At 40.5% G+C, this 16,510-nt stretch overlaps 1 protein-coding gene across 7 annotated transcripts in view; it reads right to left on the reverse strand.

Moving 5' to 3' along the window:
* Positions 1 to 4,092, reverse strand: part of KLC1 (kinesin light chain 1) — a 47,802-nt gene extending 43,710 nt beyond the window's left edge. For 2 of the 7 annotated variants that reach the window (XM_039553341.1, XM_039553339.1), the window contains exon 1: positions 3,769 to 4,091. The gene's annotated coding sequence lies outside the window, so the exon portion shown is untranslated. Of the gene's footprint in view, positions 1 to 3,768 lie in introns of all 7 variants that reach the window. The other 5 variants (XM_039553342.1, XM_039553345.1, XM_039553344.1 and 2 more) reach the window with 3 other exon arrangements.
* Positions 4,093 to 16,510: the final 12,418 nt, after the last annotated feature.

Raw genomic sequence — 16,510 nt, forward strand, 5'->3', positions numbered from 1 at the left:
CCTAAACATAGCTTCCAAAGTAAAGATTGTTTCTGACTGCAGTTAAATAGCAGCATCCCTGGGAGATAAACTGGATTCAAAGAAACAAACAGTTATTAAATCAACACACAGATACTATTACTTGCATCTGTTTTCTTAGCCGATGGAATCTGAAGAAACTGTTAACTATCAGAGAGTGTCTTTATACATTTTAAGAAATCAGCATCTCTAATGTTAACTTTGCTTTAGTGTTCATCCTTTGTTCACATTCCCAAATATATTATGGTTACCAGAAGCATACATACACCCTCAGTCCTCACGCTTGCCCTTTCATTATGACCTCTTAAGTATGTTAATTGTCTAGCACAAAAAAACCCCGAGTACAGTGTCATCTTGTGCCTGATGACTACAAAACATAAGTTTTGTACTTTATACACCTCACATAAAACCCTCTGGAAGTAATTCCTGTATCACTGAAAGCATCTGCAATTCTGGCTCTAATCCTCGTAACAAAGTGCCCAATTTAAATCCCTGAAGATGACAGCAACAAGTATCTCAGCAAATCTAAGTCAGAAAAAGTGCACTTTTTTCTGGTCAGGCATTTATTTAGTAATTTTTCAAAGGAATTACGCTTTCTTCTACATCCTACTTTCAGAAAGGAAAACGTTTAATTAAATAAAATACTGGGAAGACTTTAATACCTCAGAAACACCTGAAGCTGACTGTGACTCAGGATAACTACTACAATCAGTTCTATTTTGTAGTCAAATAGGATTCTTTTTAGAGTGAGCAAGGTGTCTCTGACTGCTACTTGGTTACAACAAATATGTATTAGACATTATGTTTGTCATGCTTCTGCTTGAAGGAAAATGAGGGTTAACATGGAAAAGAAATGTTTTTCTAAATTTTGGTCAAGGTAAATACTGTGTTCTTGTAAAACAATTAGAAATACTCTGGAAACATGAAGTATTATGAAGGCTGAATTAAGAGAAAAGCCTGTGGCTACCCACTTTATTGCAGTGATAATGGAACTGGTCCATTTTTACAACATTTGTGTCACGCTGAACAACACCCTGGAGGGACACTGACTACAAAGGATGTTTATTTGACTAGACCTAACATGCCTGTCCCCATCACTATCTGCTACTCTGCTCTATAACATTAAATAGAGAAGTACACTTTGCTTATTTATAAGTTTACCCAAATTTCTGTATTTTTCACTCCTCTTATAAAAACTTTATTTTACAAGTATTTGTACACTGAATTGAGTTTTAAAATAATCGTGAGCTATGCATCTGGAGAGATGCTATTAATCCCAGAGTAAATCCAACTGCACGTCTGCCACAGAAGTCAAACAGAAGAAGAGATGAAAGAGTAACTGCACAAGTCCACATTTCAAGAGAAACAGAAGCTGCATTAAATGGACTCAGAACTGAATATGAGGCTACAATATTTCCCCAAATTCCCAATTAAATAAGACACAAATGTAGGTATGTGTGTGTAAACAAAAAGATACAGAGAGAAATAGATGTGTACTGTATGAGTAGCATATGAGTGAGGGGTTTCTGACATTAGCACAGCAAGCTCTCCATAAACACAGGAAGCAATTGTTCTTATATGCCTTAAATGTTTGTACAGTATATTTTGTTTTGTCAAAAACATTCAGATTGTGTTCAGGACTCCTGCATATTTAATTGCATATTATGTGATTCCTCTTTTGTCATACACAGACATTTTAAAAGAATCCATTTCCATTCATAAAGCACTATTAACTATATCATAGGAATTTGACAAACAATTCATGAGGCTATTTCACAGGGCCTTTGGGGGATAACTTCATTTACTCTTTTTAAATATATATGGTAGCAAGTAAAGGGAATCTATGCTCAAATTGCTGCTACAATTTCTGATTACTGGAAATGTCCAGCTCCATCATCAGCCGTCAGAAACATGAAGGTTGCCAAACTTTAACTGCAACATGATGCAGAAGTGATACTGCATTAATGAGTGAGTCAAGAATGGACAATTTAAATTCCCTGCATTTATCCACATGCTTCTGCATTATGTGAAATGCCTACCTAAATGGAACTGCTAGAGTTTTCCATAGCTGCTGTAATTTCATTGAAAAGGTCCTCCTAAACCATGTGGTCACAAAAATAATCGTGCAAGTAACTTACAAGGTCTTCTGCTCAGCCTCACCAGATGGATCAGCTTTCTCTCTGCTGCCAGTAAATGCTGAATGTGTAACTCTCAATTGTATCTGTAATCCTAGGGTTATAACATCCTCTATCATGTTTCGCTGAAGCTTTGGAATTCATACTCAATTAAAATAAAGATATTTTCCAAAAGAGTTTTAAATCAATTGTGCCTTCAAAAAGGTGTTGCTTTCAGTTTTGTTGGTCTTTTTTTTTTATTAAAATGCTAAGCTGTCTAAAATCTCGAAGGTTCCTCTTTTGCTTCCAATGGACACCCTTTGCGCATAAGTTTCCTATTTAAGTGATGAGCAAATGCAAAAGTGGAAGTGAAAGAGACAATTATTCTGCAGAGTAACTGTTGCTAAATCTTCTGCCAATCACAAAACTGCTAAAAATTAATTTTAACTGGTTTCGTTTTTTGCATTTTTATGTGTAAACATGAAAGCATGCTATATGATTGACAGTGGCTCACAATTTTGCTGTTCAAAGCAAACTATAAAAAATGACTTTTGCTTTTTCCCAGCTGGTTTTGTTTTCTTAATCTGTATTCTGAGTTCAGGACCAGTATTTTGAGTACTGATAGTACATTTACATCATATCCACTAATGGAAATCACTAACATGGGGAAAAAAAAAAAAAAAGAAAAAAAGGAGTAAGCGCACCATCATTGATTTAGCAGCCTTCAAAAAGCGAGGCAAGAGCATTACACTACGTGATGCCACCTTGGTCATTAAAACCGGTTTCAATATGCTTAGAACACAGAATTCAATAAGGTGTCAAGAAGTTTCCTTCTGATTACATACAAGTGCTATGCAGATCTACAAATCTGGCATCTCGTTACTTAAAATATCAGACAGACGACAGCAAAATGAGTAAGGTTTTAAAATGTCTTTCTAATAAATCTCTTCTCTAAAGATAAGTTATCAATTAAATCAATTCCGTATTTTTGCTAGAATAATGTGTTTCTAACCAATGCTTTCCTTATTTTGAAGGTGTAGAAATCCGGGCAAGTCCTAAGTCTATGAACCGTCTCCGACTACAGCACGGCAGGTGACCTACAATGTACAAATCCGGTCACTATGTACAAAGCCCAAAGAAGACCTCTCCTCGCCTCGCCTTCCACCAATTCCGAACTGGCAGCAGCACAGCCCCAAAGCCGAGGGGAGCGCAGACAAAGCGCCGCACGCCCGGAGCCGCAGGCCGGCGCCTCCTCAGCCCGCTCTGCCCGCACCCTCCCAGGGCGGCGCCCGCCGCAGCACCGAGGGGAGCCGGGAGAGGAAACGGGGACAAAGCCGAGCCGATCCCCATCCCGAGGGACGTACCCCTGCCCGCACCCGAGCGCTGAGCACAACTGACAAAACGCCAAAAAACAGCCTCCCCAAAAACCCACCCCGCCCTGGACGCGGGAAAGGACGGGGCCGGCTGTCAGCGGCGGCGCTGCGGGGGGACCGGGCGGCCCGCGCAGCCTTTTGTTGTTCGCGCAGCGGCGGATAAAAAGGGAGAGGAATTAAACACCCCATGCATCCACACCCAAATACACACGCCCCGGGTCCCGGCCCGCCGGCCCCCGGCCCGGGCGGCTTCCCCCGCTCACCGCTCGGTGCTGCAGCTCGGGTGATGTGCGCAGCGCTCGCTGGGGCGGCAGGGGCCGCGCAGCCCGGGGCGGGGAGGCGGCCGAAGGAGGATGTCAGCGATGGGCGGGCGGAAGGGAGGAAGGAAAAGGGTTTTTTGGGGGGGAGAGAGGACCGGAGAGAGGGAGGGAAGGTGAGAAAGAAGCGAATCAGCACCACGGCGCACTCAGTGCCTCCCGCAAGGCGCTGGCAGGGCCGCGGTGGTCGGCGCCGGCAGAGCGGGCGCTGACAGCTGCCGGCAGCCGCCACCACCGCCCCGGCTGCTGCTGCTGCGGCTGCGGCCGCCGCCCCTGTCCCGCCCCGCGCTCCCCTCCCTCCTTCCCTCCCGCCCCGCCTGACATGGCGGCGCCCCCCCTTCTCCCACAAACGCCCGCGCGCCCTTCTCTCCCACCGCCTGCCCCCCCCATGGCGTCATCCGCCCCTGGGAGCGGGGCAGCGCCGGGCTGGATGCTCTGGGCGAGGGCAGGCGTTCAGCTGCATCCCCGAGGCTGCCAGTGCGGGCCGCGCTGAACCTTGCTAAGATTTGCCTCGTCTCCCTCAAGTGGGTGTCAGTGGAGAGCAGAACCCGGCGTTTCCTCAGGGCCTCTCGGTGACACTGGGGTGGCTTTGCTCCAGGGGGGGCACCACTGCTGATGCTCTTGGCGCTGGTTTGACCTACTGTAGTGGAAAGAAGTTCAGCGTTATGGTGGCTGTACGACTCGCGAAACTCATGTCTCCGTCTCACTTGAATGCCTCTGGGAAAATCTTCCCCTCGCTTTAAAAAGGACATTGAAGTGCTGGAGTGTGTCCAGCGAAGGGCAGCAAGGTTCGTGAAAGGTGTAGAAAACGTGTCTTGTAAGGAATGCCTGAAGGAACCTGGGTTGGTTTCGTTTCAAGAAGAGGAGGCTCAGGAGGAACCTCATTGCTCTCTACAACTACGTGACAGGAGGGTGTAGTGAGGTGGGGGCTGGTCTTTTCTACCGTGCCTGCAGTGAGAAGGACAAGAGAAAATGCCCTCAAGTAGGACAGGGGCGATTCAGATTGCATATTAGACCCCAAAAAATTTCCCTGTTAGGTGGCCAGGCATTGGAATAGGTTGCCCAGGGAGGTGGTGGAGCCACCACCCCTGGAGGTGTTCGAGAGGCATCTTGATGTGGCGCTGGGCAATGTGGTTTAGTGGTTATGGGGTTACAGGGGCAGTGCTGGGTAGATGGTTGTACTGGATGATCTTGAAGGTCTCTTCCAACCATGATGATTCCACGGTTCTGTGAAATGTGCATGAAAATCTCCACAGTGTGCAGCGGCTCATGGAACAAGTCACACAGAGAAATGGGCTGAAGGGTGAGTTTCGTGGTGAAGGTCGAGCCCCCCTTAGGGCTCAGTGTGTGTTGCTAATATATTTTAATGCCCTTGTCTTTGTTCCCCATGGAAGTAAATGAAAGATCCCTGCTCTTACACAGGTTTACACATGAAAAGTAAGACTTCCATGAGATCTCAGTGACACTTGTCGCAAGAACTATTTCTTTGCAGATTCCAATTTCATTCCCACTCTCACTAGAGAGGAAGGAACAGCCACAGTATTTTCTTCATGTTATTTTCCACTGGGTAGAAGTTAAGCCCAGAAAGGAAAGATGGAAGGAATTGAGGTCTAAGATAGAAAAACAAATTAAAAAGAAGAATTAAAGAAAAAAAAGAAAGGAAAAAAAGAAAAATAAACCCCCCAAACATTAAATATAGCAAAGCAATAAAATGTACATTGTAAATCATCAGGGATTAGTGACAACCTAACTTCATGAAAGAGTTATATTGTGCATTATCACCTGAGCTCCACATAGGATAGAAGAGCATCATTCAGTTGGAGGGAACCTGCAATGACCATCTAGTCCCTGCAGTATGTACAGGGTAGGAATCATAACCTAATAGAAACACACAGAGGTATAGTGGCAAATCCAAATATGCAGCCTTACCTAAGTGGTAACATTTAAAATATTCAAGGAAAGTAGAGCTTATGTATGTTTGCCCTCACGTACAACACTGAGCAAGTCTACAGACTGACAGATGTGAGAACAAGTGTTGGGTGAGAAAGCAAGACTCCTAAGAATAAGCAGGAAGTTGGAAGAGGAATCGAAGCTAATGCTGCTGTCAAAGAAGCAGAGGAACAGGAAGAGTCACAGAAGCCCACAAGAAACAAAACAGAGTTAGGGGAACATGGATAGTCTGCAGACTGCAAATACAGAGAATCAATTGTTGGATGTGAAAAGCTGAGGGAATTAAAGTATACTTACTGAATTCCACTCTGATTGATATCTTACACAGACCAAGCTGTCCAGCAAAACCCAGTTTTGATACTAGTATTTCAGAGCAGCAGTTTCTTGCATTCTTCATCTCCATTTAAAACTTTTCCCTAGCAATTTTATATTAGTGGTTTAATTAACCGCATTTTACTTTTGACAGGCAATACAGCCTAACTATAACAATGTGAAATATGTGTTTGCACAGTAATATGAAAGGGAGAAAAAAGATTGAAGGGCATTCCTTTATACAAACTACGTTTTAAAGAGTTATGCCAATTGGTCCACAGGTTCAGAGTATTCTCATGAATATGCAAGAGATTTAATTAAAAATAGAACATGCCCTAATTACATAGTTATGCAAGAGAATTGATTCAAAGGAACCACTCCTGCCTTTTGAATAAACAATATTCATTGCTTACTTCCTATCACAGATTTGCTTTAAAAGATTTCCTGCAATTAGCTTCTTACCTCAGGGATGTGAGCATCTCTGAACAAAGCAACTACTCCAGCTATGATCCTGATTCATAATATGCTGGCTAATCAAGTATATGCATCCTGGCAATTTCCCACATAAACAGCACACACTATAAGCTCCCTCCTGCAGCAAAGTTGATTAGCTCAATGGAGCTAAAGTGCAGTGTTACTCCTCTCTGTTTATGGCACACAGCAGAAGATAGACACAGGAGAGACTTGGTGAACGTGATTTTTCCTGAAGCTACTGCCTGACCTGAAATATCCGAAGAGTTCTTCTTCATTTGGATCTTGTTTTTCCTGTCTCATCTACATGAGAATTATCCAGGTTTATCTAGCAGTAAAAACTATTCACTACCCACATTTCCATTTTCTCTTAAGGAACTAGTTATGCTGCATGCCCTGATTTTTGGATTAAATTATCGAGACATGCTGTCTCTAGTATATTACAGAATCAAAGAATCAATTAGGTTGGAAAAGACCTCTGAGATCATCAAGTCCAACCTATGACTGAACAGCACCATGTCAACTAGACCATGGCACTAAGTGCCATGTCCAGTCTTGGTAGCTTCCAGTCTCTCCACCTTTATGGATGGCGACTGCTGCAATCCTTTGTCTATCACCAGCAAGGTCACCATGGTTTTCTGCAGACATCTGAATGCATACCAAAACAAAACCCCAAAACACCTTATGTACAATGCTGGATTCTTCAGTCTCAATATAACGATTTCCCTCTTCTCCTGGAAGAGAGAGGGAGGTTTGTAATTCACAGTGGGAGAGCAAAAAGCAAACAATTCAACTAATGCAGCACAAAGCTCTTAGATTTTTGAAGTGCAACAGTGTGAGAAATACATACAGCAAACTGAGGTCAGCTAAACTGACATCCACAAACGGGGCAAGCCTCTAAAGAAATTCAGGTTCACTTCATTTAAGAAATGTGGGTCATTTTATTTTACCATTGTACTAAAAATATATATATTCTTCTGTCTTAGAGGATCTTCCCACCAAAAGAGAATTTTATTTTCTTCAATCTAATATTATAGTCTATAAAATCTATGACTTCATTTTAGAAATATGGGCCACAATAAAGTACTACATTGGAATAATTTCAGCTGCTGCTAAAGTGCTGTTTAAAAGCATCCTGGCAATAATAAATATTGAAAGGCCAGATTCAGCAACCTGTCTGGCTTTTCATCACAACCACTTGACAGCTGCATATGTTTTTAGTTTGTAATTCCTACAAGAATGTCCTTTATGGAAAAGAGGAAACATAAAAACCAGTGCTCAGGACTCAGAAGTGTCTAGTACACACTCCTAGGCACAATTTTAGCTCAACTCTTTTGTTCATATGTGCAATTACTGCATGCAGAGCTACCTTTTTATCAGGGAGTTCAGGCACTTTGAGGTAAAAGGACTCTGTTTTGCTTTGCTTGACTCATTGTCAAATGCCTGAACTTACCATTGGGAACTCACTGTCAGGCAAGGCATTAATTCCGAGTAAAATAAACACTGATCTTGAGCCTGCTTCCCAAGTCAATAAGTTTTATTTACATGCAAGTGAATTCTCCTTTTTCAGAGTCACAAGGATTTCTAGGATGCTGTAACAAATGAGAGCCAGTTTGCTTTTCCCTGCTGTTTTCTATCCACAGAGAAATAACAAGGAAATAAAGCATGCAGAGTTAATTCAACTCTTAACAGTTAATTTCTGTTATATTTTTCAAAACAGAGCAGGATGCTTGCACTGGACATTAACATTTTGTTAACAAGATTTTTTTCATCTCTCTGTTATTACAGAGCTATGCTGCTGCTAAAGAACAAAACGTACTGACTGAAAGGTTTAAGCAGCACATTCAATTAGCTTTAAAACAGTTCTGTAAGGAAAAACAGACTTCTAAGCCTCAGGTAATACAGTTAAAATAACCACTGGAAAGTTAGAGAATTTGCATGTCAATATTAATGTGAACACAGAGAAAAATACTAGACAATTTCAGCAACACAGCTATATTTATATATCCCAATTTCCACTGTTATCTTCAAAGTAGTAAGTGATCAAGGAGCTAAGGATTGCACCCTTTGACAAGTTCTGATACTCTATGCTATATGAGTTTACAGACACTGTCAATATTTTCCAAAATCCTATTTCTAAACATCAAAATTCTGAACAGCTGAAGGGTTCACAGAGGAGAGCTTGTGATGATAATTAGACTTGTATTTTTACTCCTTGCATTCAAGGAGTAGGTTCCCACCTCTACGAGGGAATGTTTACACCACTACATACTCGCTATGCTCCACCAGCAATTTCTGTTCTGTCTTTACTTCTGTCATACCTCTCATTTCATTGAAAGATGAAGCAACTTTCTTCCTCACTTGTTTCCGTGTTCCATAGTCAGCTGATGGTTGACTACCAGCACCTTTCTAGCTTAGGAATACTCTCTTCTCCATATTCACTCTGCATGACTTTTAGTGCTTATGCATGAAGAAAGATAACATTCCATTTATGCTCCTCCTTTCCTTCCTCCATACTCTCACTTCTCAGTGAGTTTATTTTCTCTTGGGGTTTCAGTTGGTCATTCAAGGTTATGAGGATTATTATGCTGCATATGAGTCACAGGAAGTTACATTTATTTCTGCATTCACCTACCTCAGCCACTGAACCATTGCAGAAGTGTATTAGATCCTCCAGAGGAAATAAAAACCATGCTGTTGGTGGAATATCAGCCTTGGCCACTACTGGAATAATAACATTCAGTCTGTGGTACAGTACTCTGTTCACCCTCCCACATCCTTACTTCCCAACTATGACTCAGCTCTGTTTTTTACCTTTATATTGGAATAATGCCTAGTATTGATAGGAAAAAAGTTTGTTCCACAAACACAACAAACAAACTCTTCCAAACACAAAATCATGTGTCTTTGTTCAAACCCAGGAACATGTAGGTAAAAGCAGGGGGAAAAAAGGGTCGCCTTTTCTGATTTCTAAGTGCCTGCTTTCCTACTGCTTCCATTATCCCCTTCCCTTTCTGAGAACACCAGCTCTTTATTACTTACATGGTTTGTCAGCATTCCTTTAGAGATCTGCTAATTCATCAGGCTTGGCTGTCAGATTACTTGCAATTAGATTAGGTGAGACTCTTTCCTTGGTAATCTTGGTAGTCATTGTAGGATCCTTGAGGATCCTACAATTCCTCCTCCTGGCAAGGGAGACATTTAGATAACCTTTTCTCATTAAATCCTCCCAAGTTTCATTATGAAAAATGCTTTTTCCTAAAAAAAAAGCCCCGAAACAAAACAAACAACCTGTGAGGGCTGTGACTGTAATTTCAGTCACACACCAGTGTAAATCTGGGATAATTTCATTAACCAGTATGAGATTTTTCTTATTTTGAGAAGTGAATCTTTGAAAATGTAGGAAAAGCACTATTTTTTTTTCCAATCAACATGAGGCAGAAGCACAGACTAGAACATAAACTTGCCTCAGCACCAGGAAAACTGGTGCTTCCTCACACAGATATAGGAGATCTATTATCTTTATTCTCACTGAGGTTCCTACATAAAGCTGTGGTTTTTCAGATGCTGCCTTTTATTAAAGTTCATGCATAAGCTAATCACAAGAAATGCTAATGCCAGTGTATGCCTGTGTGACCTTTTCTAAGCAGAAATTTGCACCTACTGGTGAAAGACAACCAAGTCTCCGAAGTCTAAAAGCCATTAAAGATAACCACCTAATCTGGTCTTTTTCTAAATGTAATTATCAAAGTCTATTGGAAACCAAGCCGGTATCTTGCCCTTCCTGCCCAAGAACATCACTCCTCCAGAGTGCAGTCTCAAGGGTAATATATACATAAAGATATTGTGCCAAATTAGGTTATTTTTTTCCTGGCTCTTTCCCCTGGCTAGTGATTGGCCCCATTTCTCCATGTGTTGGCTTTTCTAAGTCCTCACAGGTAACACTTCTCCTTTATATGTTTAATTAAATTATTGTAGAAAAAGAAGATTCTTCCCTGGGCAACTCTCTTGGCTTGTTCTTCCTCCACTCTCCTGTGTAGCAGATTCTGCACACCATTCTCCCCTCATGACCATCAATTTACTTGGCTAAACAAACTGAACTCTTAATCTCTTTAAAAGAGATTCTACATCTCCCTGATTATTCAATTTGCCCTTCTCTGCTCCTATTTGCTTCATCTTTCTTGAGCCTAAAGAGCTGCAATTGTTTGTGCCATGGTCACTACCCAAAATGCTTGCTCCCAAGACAGATTTATCAGTAACCTCCCTTTCACTTGATGTATTCCTTTTCTGCACGTGGCACAGTAACTGCCAAAATTTTATACTTCTTTCTTCCGTTAAATGCTTTTCCCTCCTCCTTAGCTAATACTCTATATGGAATTATACCAAATTCACTTGGCATCCAAGGTTGATTGGAATTTCTCATTTTTTATGTGAGGCCATTTTGATCCACTTTTCATTGTTGGAGCTTGCCTTGGTTAAGAGGGTATTTCAGGGGCAGTACCCAACTGCACTGGACTGGGGACTTCACAGTAATACAGTTTGCCCCAAGGGAAAGTAAAATGGAAATGTTTCTGCTGTGTGACAATAGTTTCTGTCGTTTCTGTGCCAATGACCAATTATGTCTGTACAGAAAATGGCTTCTCTGAATATGCCTGTGGCTAGATGGATGGTAGACAGGACGTGGGGCTTAGAAGGGCAGAGTCACTCTAAAAATCAATAGCAAACAGAACTGCCTGTGCTAGATATTTTGTTCCTCATCCTGTCTCCTGGGAAACAGAGCAGATGCAGGATAAGGACAGATGATCTTATTCCCAAGGGTTTGGATATGAGTCCTCTCTCCTCTCTGCCTCCTTCTTCCTACAGCAAGTATGTACTGTGGAGCTTTTGCTTAATTTTCAGATGCTGTAATTCCTATATTTTGTATTGGAATTCTATGTTTTTAAATCTGTTTTAACAAGACATTTTCTTACTTGTTCACAGGTAAGTCCACTGAAAAGTATTAGGCTTAAAGACATTCTATGGACACACTCTTCATTTCTTCTGTATCTTCACAATGAGAGAAGAAAGCAAGATATGTACATCACTGGTATCAAGGCTTACACTTAAAACACCAGTGAGATGATTGCGTAATTCACTCCTACCGGATGAACGGTGTGTCTTAGCTCTGCAGGCTTTTCTGTCACTTACCTGAGAGCAAATATTCTTATGAACTCAACCTGTGGACAGCCTCCAAAAGCTCTAGAACTGAGACTGATAGCCCAGATGAGAAGAGTTTGAGAGAATGGTTTAAAATCAACTTTGTGCCTTCTCAATCCTATACTACTCCCTGCTCCCTGTGTGATTTGGACAACCTCAAGTACCTGTCTTTCATGTGATAGTTCTGCCCAAGACCTCCATGGGGCCCATCTCTAACCTAGCCTACCCACACTCAGTGTACCCCTTATATTCAGGGGATGTGAAAGGAGGCCTTAGAAAGCAGTCTTGTAGGTGTCTATTTCTGAGGAAAGCAATTCCTCCTAATTCCACCTATATTCCTAATAGGTGTTTTATTGACCAGTATAGGTATAAAAAAAAGTGAGGGGATGCTATTAGTTTGACAAGTTTGGCAGACACTGCTGCATCATATCATGTTCTGAAGGTTTTCCTCATGCCAAAAAGACTAGATTCAATTTAGGTAATTTAGGTAATTTATGCAGCAACTGGCTAAGAAGGCAGTTACCTCATTGGTATGTAGGTCATTACAGACATTCTGAGGGTACAATTTTGCTTTAGAGGGCAATTATAAATAGGAATTTAAAGCAGGACTCCTTGGCCTTTGACTTTAGCAGCCAGCTTGGCATAGGAAAATTCAGAGTAGAGATTGTAGTAATTTTTTTGAAGGAAGAAATCCATGCTGCCATGGTTCTCTACGACACCATTCTCACCTAAAACAGCTGGACTGTTTGAGGTGTTTTGATTACACAGAGCAGCTCACTCTGCCACACCAATTAACTACAGTCTCCTGGGAAAGTTCAGAGAAATTGCTGAAACATGCCATATGCAATACTTTAGATTTTGAATCTGTGTGTTTTAACATAAGGTTATTCCTTAATATCTAAAAGAATAATTATTTTTAATGAAAGCTGAAATTCAAATATACTGAAATTGTTGAATCTATTGAAATTGTTTCAAAGACATATATAGTGCAGTTTTGTATCAAACTCTACCTATTGAAGATAATGTAGCTGTAAACAGGAACTGACACATGCCTCAGTAAACACTAAGGGAAAGCTGGGAACAACTGATAAATATAAATTAGCCATGAAAGTGAAATGTACTGCCTACACAGTGTTACACTTCATATTACATGATGAAGGGCCACAAAGTACACCATCACCATATGTTTGAAAGCTGCCATGACTCACAGAGAATAGGCTGATGAATAACAGTATCTTCCTTCCTCAGTGTATAACACTGACCAGAAATCTACCCTGTAAATGGTTCCATTGTGGGCAGCAGTTTAACGTGCCCCACATCCTTGTAATTAACTACATAACTGTAAAATGCTGCTGCCAGGTTTATTGTGCACCAATGCAGAAAACACTCTAAATTCCTTTAAATGGTGATTTACACATTTGTCATTTCCCATCCCACTCATTTTGCAGTCAAAGGAGGCTGGAATGCTGTTTTAACCATCTTTCTCATTAATTTCATTTCTTTTCTATCTCTTTGAATTTTTGGTTATCAACTCCGTTGGGTAGTGCCCAAAACCAAAGTTCATATTGTAAACAAGTGAGATTGCTTTTCTAATTTACATGTAAACATATAGTAGCACTAAAAGCTGAAATGACATTGTTAATTACATATGAAATTGAACATCGAGTGCTAAGTGACTGTTTGATAATACCTATAAATTATAGACTCAAGATAGTAAGTAATAAGCCGCTTTGCTGCTTTTAGAGAAACTGTGAACCTCATGATTTAAAAGCCTGAGAAAAATCTTCATGTGATGGAAACGTGCTCTGCCCAGTGGCAGCTCTTCAGCCACATTGTCCCAGCACCAGCCTGTTTGACTCAGTCCTGTGGTACTCAGATTTATGGCTGAGATACCGTGGTAACTTAGACATGCCCAGCAAGCCCTCCAGTGTCACACTGAATAGACTCCCTTTTTCCCAGCAGCAGAAGCAGCACCAGGGGAGAGAGACAGCAAACGAATTAATTTTGAGCATCTCTTGTCAATTCAAGTTGCTCTGTAATTTCCTATGGCAGAACTGATTTTTTCTTTGAAGTGAGCTGGAATTCTTCCTTGGCACAAATTGGCACCTGTGGCTATTTACTCATATGTCAGCTTAGTATTTTGTTCTGTTTTCCAGGGTGGAATTTTTCATGAGGCCTTAAGAAACTGGAGGTTTTCCAGACATGACAGTAAAAGTGAAATGCTATTTTGGTAAATGTAAAAAGAAGATTGATAAATTCAGAAGACATTTTCTTACATATTCATTGGAACTGAGTTTTCATTTTGTTTTCCATTATTATACAATTTTGAACAAATAAGTGTTTTCTATCTAAGTATTTATTGTAGAGCTACTAAGGTCAGAACTGACTTGACTTGGTTTGTTGCAGAATATTTATGCTGTGTCATACCAGCTATTTTCTATATGACAGGACAGGATAATACAATCACTTGGAAAGCAGTCAAGGCAGTCAGTCTCTTCTGAAATTTGAAATTCATGGATTTTGTCTTCTTAAATAGCCTTAACTACAAAGTCTGTTTTGCAAAACAACACATACCCCCTCTGCTCTCTCCCAAGAATTTAGACTTCTAATTATTCGAGTTATTCCAGAAATTAAAGTCTGTAGCTTTTCTGAAACCCTTTAAAAAGAGCCAATGTATGCTACACCCCAATCATCATATGAGAATTTTTCCATGGCAAGGATTTCTTACAATTTGTCAACAGGAAGTTCTTTTACAATGAGATATGAATAGTGACCTGAATTTCTTATGATTCTGAAACTTGTGTTTTGCCTGTTAATGCGTTTTGGCTCAGCTGATGAAATTATCACAGCCAAGTCTGCAGCTGAATCATATCAGTGGGCTCTTTGGAGGCAGCAGTGTGAACAGAGCACTGCTGAATGCCAGAAAGCCTTGACTGGCAGGGGGGCTGCTGGAAACTCATGCCAGACATGGTCCATCACAGTAGCTTCAGGGCTGCTCTGGCTTAGGCTGGTGCTAATTGCCTCTGGGCAGCCTCAGGAGATGCATACAGTCATTTTTGCTGCCTCCTGGTGTCTCAGGCCCTGGTCACAACACACCTGGGACCACCCTAAGGTAGGTAAGTCACTACACAATAATACTTCTTCTGAGTAAGATCATACTTGAAAAGGGATTGTGTATTTTTTTGCCTTTACTGTTTCTAGCCAAATGTACTGCTTTTGCACTTCCACAGCATCTGCTGTTTGAATATATCAGTCAAGTAAATCTCACAATACTTGGGTAAATCTTAATCCATTAATGAATGCAAAGCTAAGGCACAAAGAAGTGATTTATATAATTATGAATACTAATGAGTATGTACTTCAAGATGATTACATTCCATGCACTTATAAACTCTTCTGAAGACATAAACTGTTAAGAAATAAAGTGAGCTGTGCTTCCCTTACTAATTTTTTTTGAGAAATGAACTTGAATATTCAATTATGGGTTTATTATTCTGTGAATCAGTTTACAGTGATCAGTGAATATAATTTTTAGTATGAAAATGTTACTCATGCATATTACAGTTCCAGGCATATATTATCCTTTCATGAAAACATTTCAATCTTCCAGTCTTTATGCAAAAGATTGGCCTGTGGGCTCTGCACAGGATGTAAATTAAGTTCTTGTTTGGCTAAATCTGATTACCCCTGTAGGGTACCAATCTTGCTTAGTGACAGTGGAACCTAAAAATTGCAAGCAGGACAGTCCACTTGAAATGGGGCCAGGAAGGGTAAGCAAATCTGAGGTTTGAACTAGATTTTAATATTATCCCCAAGAATGTTCAGTTAAACACAGAAGTTGTCTCCTCCATAGCTGCTATCATTGCTTTTAAATCTCATCTCATGAAATTGAGAAAAGCTCTTCTTTCTTTAAGAAGCACTGGTCTTTATTAATCATATATAAAGATGCTGCAATCACTTTAACCCAGCCTTTAGTCAGTCAGTGGCTCAATCCCTATTTGACACTTCCTCTTACTCCTCTCATATTCTATCAAAATTAATGCTCCAATAGAGAAATCCAGTGAATAGCAAAACTCCACACATATTATCTGAACAAAACCACCCCAAGTCAATACAAACTAAAACAACTTAAATATTACCACAATACTGTTGCTTTATTATGGACTTACTGAGTGCATGAGAGACTAAAAAGGCACATGCTGACACTACTAAATATGAAATACTGCTGTTCCTTTTGACAGGATTAGCTAAATACTTAAATGATAAGACTCCCCTGTATTTTTCCCATACTCAGAAAATGTGCACAGAAAAGTCACTCTTTGATCTATTTCACTAGCTTCAGTTACTGTAGCAGGCTTTTGTATTCATAAAAATTTTACTTTTAGTAGTCTTTAGCATCTCCTTGGCTTTCCTTTGATGCATAAAGGTTTTATGATCAATATTATCTGAAAGCAGCTGGTGTTATTGCAATTGCTCTCAGTCAAGAAAAAAACCCAACAAAAGTAATGCAACACTGGTGAAAATGATACGGCTTTTGGCTGTTCAGAAAATGTAATTATCTCAGTAAATGCATGTGGTTTTTAGTAATGAGATTCAAAATTTTGGATGGATTATTTTAATAACATCTTTTCACAGTGGTTCTATTAGGTATTTTAAATCAGACCTCAACACTTACCTAACAGATAAATACCTCACTCCCTCAATAGGTTTTAGATGAAGGGACTCAGCACTCCACACAGAATCCTAATGAATCTGAAGG

This window comes from Corvus cornix, chromosome 5 (genome assembly GCF_000738735.6).
Source record: "Corvus cornix cornix isolate S_Up_H32 chromosome 5, ASM73873v5, whole genome shotgun sequence".
Taxonomy (NCBI): Eukaryota; Metazoa; Chordata; class Aves; order Passeriformes; family Corvidae; genus Corvus; species Corvus cornix.